The sequence below is a fragment of the Pristis pectinata genome, chromosome 10 (genome assembly GCF_009764475.1).
Source record: "Pristis pectinata isolate sPriPec2 chromosome 10, sPriPec2.1.pri, whole genome shotgun sequence".
Taxonomy (NCBI): Eukaryota; Metazoa; Chordata; class Chondrichthyes; order Rhinopristiformes; family Pristidae; genus Pristis; species Pristis pectinata.
This window is the reverse complement of record NC_067414.1, coordinates 25,844,513-25,854,291: the sequence shown is the minus strand read 5'-3', so window position 1 is coordinate 25,854,291 and position 9,779 is coordinate 25,844,513.

Sequence of the window (9,779 nt, the reverse complement as noted above, 5' to 3'; positions counted from 1 at the left end):
GTTACTGTTAAACAAAATTTCTGTTGTCCAGACAACTTACAGTATTTATGTCAAGCATTACTGATTATATTGCTGACCTGCATTGATGTGCATGATTATAGCTTTCGGAAATTATATTTGCAATGACATGAGCTTGTTTTAAGATTGCTGTAGTTTGACCATAAGCCATGCTGGTTTGGCAGCATATGGTCTAAGATGTTGTAAAATCTGAGCAATGGGCATCATTTAACCACTTCAATATCAAAATCACTTCTATAAACATCCAAACGAAAAGCTCACTATGAGAAAGCTGAAATAACAATACCAGAATTATTCAACAGGTTGGGGAGGGTTTGCATTTAAAAGTTGATGTTTTGGGTCAACTTTTCTGATTTAAATGGCTACTATTCTGAAACATTGTTTCCTTCTTATATTCTACCTACCTCCTGAGTGGAGACATAGATTTGCACAGCAGAGAAATAGGGCCCTTTAGCCCACCATTTTCCATGTAACCCTTTTACCCACTGCACTAACTCCATTTGCCTGCATCCTTCTATGCCTTGTCCACTTAAGTGTCTGTCTAAATGCCCCTAAAATATTGTAATTGTATCCAATTCTACCACCCTCTTGCAGCATGTTCCAGATATCATCCAATCTCTGTATTTTTTTTTCTCATATCCCCTTTAAAACTCCTACCTCTCACCTTAAACCTATGCCCTCTTGATACCTTGGCATTTTCTGATTTAATTTCACATCTGGAGTATTTTGACTGGGGAATAATGCTTCACATTTACGTCCAATACAGATGCCATTAATACAAATCTCTTTGAGCATACAAATCTTTAGAACTTTTAGTTTCTGTATGTAAATTCTTGACCTGCACTGGAGTAACCAGCTTGGTTGTATTGTGAAAATTATACTACCAAACTTTATTTGTTCTTGGTGTCTTTGGTTCTTGCAGCTATACTGAATGTTGCTACTTCCATTTTGAACAGTGGTGAGTCAGGGATTTCCACAAGTCATTGAGGATCTTGTACTTTTTTCAAGGAGGCTTTGAGAACAACCTTTCCACTGTCTACCTGAGAACATCTTGCTGTAACAGGGCTCTGTGTAGAGCACCTGTATTAGGAATTCTGGGCTTGGAGATGCAAGCAATGTTACTTGCCCTATAATGGGTGCCTTCAGGTTGGGGGAACTTAGCTTGGCAGAAGACATCCATTTATCCTGCCAATGGATTTGAAGAATATTGTATACTGCTTTGAAGTGCCTTGTATAGGTAGGCAATATCTCAAAAGTGTACAGGAGGGCAAGGATCACTGCTGCCTGATAGACAATGAGCTCTGTGCTAGGCTTGATGTCTTGATCTTCAAGTATTGTTTTACTAGGGAGACTAACAGGCAGGTGCACCAAAGGCAATGATGAATTACATCACTGTCTGGCTTCACTGAGTTTGCTCCTGAGATATGGGAAGTGGCCTAAGATTATCTCAGGTCCTGTGTTATGAGAGTGATGTCATGTTTGGGCTGCCCATGAGAGTCCTGAAGTTCCAGATCTGAAATGTTAACATTGTGTGACTCATTTTAACTTGTAGGATGACTGTTTCTCACCAGCTACCACACAGTCCTGACTGAGGGACCTGTGGCAAGAATGTTCCAAGACAACTGAAGATTGGGCTCTGCTGCCTAGGAATACAGCAGGATAAATGTGCACAAGGGGACATGCATGTAGGTGCCTTTCACCCTTGTACATGGGTTGGCTTAGGCATAGCAACATTACCTCCACTTTGATCTTCCCTCTGTCTTAATCTCTGCCCATGCCAACCTTCCTCAGTCCCACCCTTCTGTTTTTGTACTCTCCTACCTTGCAGCCTCCTTTCTTCTCTATACTAGGTCCTTTCTTCTCTATACTAGGCCCTTTCCAGTGAGATTTTCCACTTTTGCAGGGTGAGTGTTGCAACTGGCTGGGACCCACCAAGCAGCTCACAGAGCAGCAGGAGACCATGATCTGGCAATGGTAAGCAACCATGGGGAATAGCAGAGGTTTTTCTGGGAACGGATGTGGGGAGATGGGATTAAGCTATGCCACCAGCTTTATGGCTGACAGCTGAGGAATTGAGGGAGGTTGAGGTGGAGGAATGGACCAAGGGGAAAGCTGAGAGGGCTGAAGATTGCCCACCTTATCCCTTCCTCTCTGGGTCTTTGGAGCTGGAGAAAAGGGAGCGTATAGGAAATACCTGGTCGGATGGGTGAGTGGATATTATGGTTTTGGGCAGGATGCAGGAGTAGATCAGAGGGAGGGAGGCATGCACCAGGTGGATTTGGTCTCTCCTATTGTGGCTGATAGAAATTGGGGCCAAGTGACTTTATTGACTGCCAATATCAAAAGTGCCCTGAACTACAATGCCAGATAAGTGTCTACTCTAACTAAAGAGGTCATAGTACCCCACCACTATAACTTCATTTCAAAGAAGCAAGATCAGGACATTCATTGAGGCCTACACTATAGTGAATCTGATGGCAATTGTTCTTCTAGTCCTTCAGAAGTCATCCATTTCCTCCCTCCCCTGCCACCCCCCCCCCCCCCCCCAAATTTCTGCAACTGTGTTTTAGACGATCCTAGTTGGGCAGCATGGTTTCAATATTATTGATTTGTGTGTCAGTGAAACCACTAGTGACTGAGTACCCCCAGCTAGTGGAAGGAAAGTTATCCTGGGCCTTGTGGAGAATCCAGCCAAACTTTCTCTGCGGAGAAAAAAAAATTCCATCCCCTGGTTCTTAGACCAACATGGAAGGTTTAAGATAACATTTTGATTTAGTCTTTGCTCCTTGAACCATACAGTGGTTGAAGCGACTCACCAACAGAAATCAAAGGATACAAACTAGCCCTCCTTTCATCAAGATTCTGTTTCACAGCTATAAGTCTGGACTGATGATATTGAATAGTTTGAGATGACAAGTTCTTCCAAATATCTTACTGCGCCAGACACGTGGACTTGGGTGCCATCTCTGTGGAGTTTGGCTGTTCTCGGTGTGACCAAATGGGTTATCTCTGGGTTCCTCTGCTCTTCCCCTGCATCCTAAAGAAATGCAATTGGTAGGTTATTGTCTGCTGCAAATTATCCCATGTGTATAGGTGAGTGATAGAGTCTGGGGGGAGTTGTTGGGAATGTGGGAAGAATAAAGTTGGATTAGTGTAGGACTAATATAAATGGGTGTTTGATGGTGAGTGCAGACTTGATGTGCTGAGGGGTTATGCTTTGGGACTCTTTTTGTTGAAAAGTTATCTTTGTTAACTCGAGTTCATGGGCATTTGGTTCCACATTCCTAAATTAGTAGCGTAATGCTATTACAGCGCCAGTGACCAGGGTTCAATTCCGGCCACTGTCTGTAAGGAGTTTGTACATTCTCCCTGTGTCTGTGTGGGTTTCCTCCAGGTGCTCCAGTTTCCTCCCACATTCCAAAAATGTATAGGTTAGGAAGTTGTGGGCATGCTATGTTGGTGCCAGAAGCATGGTGACACTTGCGGGCTGCCCCCAGAACACTCTACACAAAAGATGCATTTCACTGTGTGTTTCAATGTACATGTGACTAATAAAGATATTACTTTGATTGAAGCAATACGTGAGAATCTTGCCTTTCCCCAAATTGCATTTTGTGAAGAAATTCACAACTTTAAAGATGTCTTTCTTCTGAATTGTTTTTGCATTGCAACCGTTCGAGTATTGTCTTTTATGTAACTTTTGAATCCCTATTAGGCCAGACTAATCTACTGCAGCCTTGTGGGTCCAGTCAAGCTCCAGCCTTGGTGCTGTGGCCATCTGTGCTGTGGTGGAGCAGTCTGTGAGCAACAGGTGGTGGATCCTGAGGCCCCATCCCCAGACTGTCCTAATGTCCTTTTTGACTTTTTCTAGAAGATGATCAGAGACATTTTAAAAACAGTTCAAATACGTCAACTTTATTTTTCAAGTTAAATACATTTATTAACTAATAAATTAATGTCAATATTAATAAATACTTTTTAAAAAAATTGCCTAGTCAATCCAGGTTGGCAACCCCTTTAAATGAATGAGACCAAGCTACATATGCCAGCCATTGTATTTGGCTCCTAAACTCAACAGGACTGAGCTCCATTCCTGGCTTGCTTTGGAATCATTGGTAGAAGTTTAATAGGTTTCAGACCATTTTCTTTTGCTATCTTTTTAGCTTTTGTAATACCAATGTGGCTTAGGCCTTTGTAGACAGTTGAGTGTTTTTTTTAAACGTAAACTCTTGCCTCACCAACATAAAAGAAGAGCTCCCAGCGCGCTTAGCTGTTGCTAAACCCCTAAGAACAGGTAAACGGGGAAGTTACAGCCATGTTTCCACCAAGACAAAACTGCAGGTTCCCTGCCAATATTTATCAGACATTTGGCCAGATTGGTTGGACCGGGATTGCACTCACGGGGTCATCCCTCATCCCTCCGTGGTCGCATGTACCTTTCGTGGTAGCTGTAAGCTGGTGAAGGGGAGCAGTCCATGAGTAACAAATAAGTTGCAACTGGCTGCTTAGGGTACCAATTTTGGATCTCCCTTCGCCTCACCCCAATGCCCTATTGAAAGTTCGTTCTGTCAGAAGGCCTTTTCAATGTTGCTTAAATTTCCCTGATGCAAATAATTAAAATAAAAAAAGATTTTAATAAATATGAAATCCCCAAAAAATATTTAACAGTTAAAAGGTATTAATTAAGATGATGTTTATAAGAAAACATCTCTTTAGTGAAGTTTGGTGACTATTCAAATAGTGAGTCCAGAGATAGATTGCAAGGTGCAATGGCTTGAATATGTGCTGGGGGCATAGGCATCTATAGTAGGGGGACCTGTGAAGACTGTGACTCTACTCTGAAATACTGTACTGCCCAAGACACAACAATGTTGTCTGACTTGAATAATAAAATGCAATTTGTCAACACAATTCGCATCAAATTGGATTGGATACTTAGTGATAATTGGACAAAATTCCAGCTAATATCCTTGTTTAACAACAATAGACGAGTCTTCCCTGATAACTGCTTCCTTCTGAGTAATCAATCTATTTAGTAAATCTGTATTATATTTGGGTATGCTATGAAATTGGGGAACTTCGTGCAGTAGTGCACTCAACTATATTAAGGAAATGTTTTCCAAATCTTTTTTGTGATCAGGTTATTTATTTTAATACACATTTTTAGCATTACTGGCCAAATTACTGCAACAGAACATGCGACTGGTTTGTTTGAAATCCATGACCAGTAAGTATTCCGTGGAAAGAAGATAACAGAATGCTTTGGTTAACCTGTCACTGACTACACAGTGAGGGGATGGGTGATGTAGTAGAGAAAGATCAGATCAGATAAAGACTTTGCAGGAACATACACAGTCCATTCATTGAACTGATTGTCCAACATTAACCCAAAGTGAAAAGTTTTGATAGAATACAACTGCTGATGTCAGAAAATAAAAGATCAGCATTAGCTGCAGTACAATTGTGTCAGGTACAGGTTTCATGTGATGAGAAAATGAGACCAGACTGCAATTTATTTTGGAGGACAGAGCTGCACTGTGTGTTTATTTATAAAAAGGTTTTTGAATTTGTTCTTGATTTAGATTTAATAGTTCTATGAAAAATTGTTTTTCCTTTCAACGTTGTCCCTACCTACTCCCAGGGCAACAAAATAACTCCAGGCATTTGATAATGACCCTTTGTCATTTGCCATTTGATGGAATTGTGCACGTAGCCAATAACTAGCCTTTTGATTATTCTTTCCATCCTGCAAGCTTTAATCAGTGAATCCTGGATCAGGAATTCACAACATGGGAAACTGGATCTAGGAACACATATTTCCCTGACCATGAACAGTATAAGGGAGGAAATGAACAATCATGGCGAACAATAGGAACTGATGACATTTTACTGTCAATCAAGGAGATCATATATATTTCAAAATCTTTGGTGGCTCTAAAAGCACTTTACAGCCAACAATGTACCATGAAGCTAACAAAATGGATAATAAAGCCTTATAACTTACAACCAATTTATCAAATGGTATTAAAAGATAACTTCTCAGCTGGTGTCGCTTAATCCATGAAAGTTGTTTAATCTGTAAAAAGAATAACAAATTGAAACCCAATGTTTACAAAATTCTTTTGGGAGAATGTAATTAATTTATCGAAACTATATTAGAATGAGCATTCTGTTTACTGGGCACACTTAACAAGTGCTACCAAACTGATTTGAAATCAATTTATTTACACAATATATTTTTAGAAATATCTATAAATGTGAAATTTTTATTAATAGACAACATTTTAAGAGGATTTGCTGGAGGTTCATATGATATGTACGACTTTTCATTGCTATAAATGATCTTGTACTTATATTGATGGATTGCTTTCTTCTGAGCACCCTATCCATCCATATTCATGATGGCAGTTATTGACATATGGGCACACGTTATTAATTGTTTGCAATCAGTGGACAGCTTTTTACAATGCATTGCACTTGATGCATGTTATAGTTAATTATCTGTTGTGCCAAAAATAAATGCATTTACTTCAAGAATTACTTAAAAGAACAAAGACTGGAAAATATGATTGAGCATGGTCATTCAACCTATTTTACTATAACAATTCATCTTAAAGTGCCTTAACTTCAATATTCAATTCCATCTCTTCCAGGTCTTAGTAAGATGTTCTGTACGTTGATTTAAGGCAGGATGTTCTGACATTAATTTTATTTATCTTTCACTGTTGAATGTCTTGTCTGTGGTTGCTATTTTAATATGGTAACAATATTCTGTTTAAATCTAAACTCTTAACGGTCATATTGTAGCTAGTGTGCCGTCTTTATACAGTATATCAAATGAGATTCTTATCTAACATGATGGTGGAAAATGCAGGTATTGAGTACCAATGTCACCTCACTGCTCAGACTGTGACTTTTCTCCCTTGGTCACCACTGCCTCGGTTGTGACTTCCATTGGTCACTCTTTCTCCACCTAGTGGATGCAAATGGCAAAAAGCAGGTAGGTTGACAGGATCAGATCTCTTGGACTCTACACTATTTGTGCTATTAATGTCCAAAAGACCTCTAATAAGATTCATCATAAACAATTATTGTTTTTGCTCAAACTGAGGGGGAAATTTATTGTAATGTGGGTATGACTAGGAAAATAGCTCAATGGCATCTAACTGCGCTCCATATCAGAATCAGGTTTATTATCAGTGACTTATAGGTTATGAAATTTGTTGTTTTGTGTCAGTAGTACAGTGCAAAGACATAAAATTACTACAAATTACAAAATAAATAAATATTGCAAAAAAGGAATAATGAGGTAGTGTTCGTGGACTGTTCAGAAATCTAACGGCAGAGGGGAAGAAGATGTCCTCGATGGTGGGAAGAGAGAATAATGTCAGGAAAAGGGGAGGAGGCATTGTTGAGCTCACTGCCACACTGCTGTGACTTAATTTTGGAATTTGAACACCTGGTCAAGAGGAACATAGGTCCAACATCATAAAAAAACGTTAACATCAACATTAGGAGTTTTTCACATAGCAAATGATCAATACATGAAATGGACTTCCAAACCAAGCCATGGAGGCCAAGGGCTTTGAATAGAAGAAGCAATAGCTCCAGTAATTGGTTGTTCTGGATGGATCCATTGAAATGAAATTTTGCTGTGTTTCTTTTTATCACCTGCAAGAACATTGATAAATGCTTGCTGTACTGAAGAATATTAGAATTTTGTGGGGTGTTTTTCCTTAATTAACCTCTCAAGACAATATAAGTAAAGAAACCTAATGCCTTTATAGCTTAGTGATTAAAAAAAAATTAAGAGATTATTTTATGGGTTGCACACTCAATCAAAGTCAAGTTTATTGTCATATGCACAAGTACATGTATGCACAGGTGCAATGAAAAACTTACTTGCAGCAACATCACAGGCACATAGCATTAGAGACACAACATTCACAAGAAAAACGTAATCAACGTGGTCATAGTGTTGCTATACTGAGGTAGTGAGTAGGGTTGTGCAGGTTGGTTCAAGAACTAAATGGTTGAAAGGAAGTAGCCGCTCTTGAACCTGGTGGTGTGGGACTTCTGTGCCTCCTGCCCAATAGTAGCTTGGAGAAGATAGCATGGCCTGGATGGTGGGGATCCTTGATGATCTTTGATGATAGATGTTGCCTTTTTGAGGCAGCACCTCATGTAGATGCTTCTGATGGTGGGGAGGGATGTGGTCATGATGTATTGGGCTGATTCTACTAGCCTCTGCAGCTTCTCATGTTCCTGCACATTTGAATTGCCATACCAGACCATGATGCAACCAGTTAGGATACTTTCAACAGTACATCTGTAGATGTTTATTTGAGTGTTTGATGACATGCCGAACCTCCTTAGCCTTCTAAGAAAGTAAAGATGCTAGCGTGCCTTCCTTGTGATTGCATCTATGCGCTGGGCCCACAGCAGGTCATTGATATGCTAACGCCTAGGAATTTAAAGCTGCTGACTCTCTCCACTGCCGATTTCCCCCAATGTAGACTGGGGCATGTTCACCCTCTTTCCCCTTCCTGCAGTCAACAATCAGTTCTTTAGCTTTACAGATGTTGAGAAAAAGGTTGTTGTTGTGGCACTAGGTGTCCTAGCTCGCTCCTGTATGCTGACTCATCCCCACCTGTGATTCGTCCAATAACAGTGGTATCATCGGTGAATTTGTCTACGACCTTGGAACTATGTTTAGCCACATAGTCATGTGGGTATAGGGAGTGGAGCAGGGGTGTAAGCTCGCAGCCTTGAGATGTACCAGTGTTGATGGTCAGCGAGGAGGAGATGTTGTTACCAATCCTCACATAATGACCACACTGATCTTCAAGAGGACCAATTTTGTCCCTTGCTCCCCTTTTGCTCTTAATATTGCTATAGAAACCCTTGGGATTCTCTTTTATCCTGTCTGCCAAGACAACCTCATGTCCTCTCTTTGCCCTCCTGATTTCTCTCTTAATTTCTTATACTTGCATTTCTTATACTCCTCAAGCACCTCATTTGATCCTAACTGCCTATACCTGATATGCACCACCTTTTTCTTTACCAAGGCCTCAATATCCCTCGATAACCAAGGTTCCCTAACCTTACTAGCCTTGCCTTTTATTCTAATAGGAACATACAGATTTTGTACTCTCAATATTTCACTTTTGAAAGCCTCCCACTTATCAAACATTACTTTGCTGAAAAAAAACTTATCCCAATCCACGCCTGCCAGATCCTTTCTGATGCCATCAAAATTGGCCTTACTCCAATTTACAATCTCAACTTGAGGACCAGTCCTAACCTTCTCCATAATTATCTTGAAACTAATGGAATTATGATCACTAGATCCAAAGTGTTCCCCTACACACACTTCTGTCACCTGCCCTGTCTCGTTCCCTCAGAGGAGATCAAGTATCGAGTTCTCTCTAGTTGGGACCTCTACATATTGATTGATGAGACATAGAACATAGAACACTACAGCACAGTACAGGCCCTTCAGCCCATGATGTTGTGCCAACATTTTATCCTGCTCTAAGATCTATCTAACCCTTCCCTCCCACGTAGCCCTCCATTTTTCTATCATTCATGTGGCTATCTAAGAGTCTCTTAAATGTCCCTAATGTATCTGCCTCCACCACCTCTACCAGCAATGCGTTCCATGCACCCACCACACACTGTGTAAAAAAATATACCTCTGACATCCCCACATACCTTCCTCCAATCACCTTAAAATTATGCCCCCTCATGTTAGCCATTTT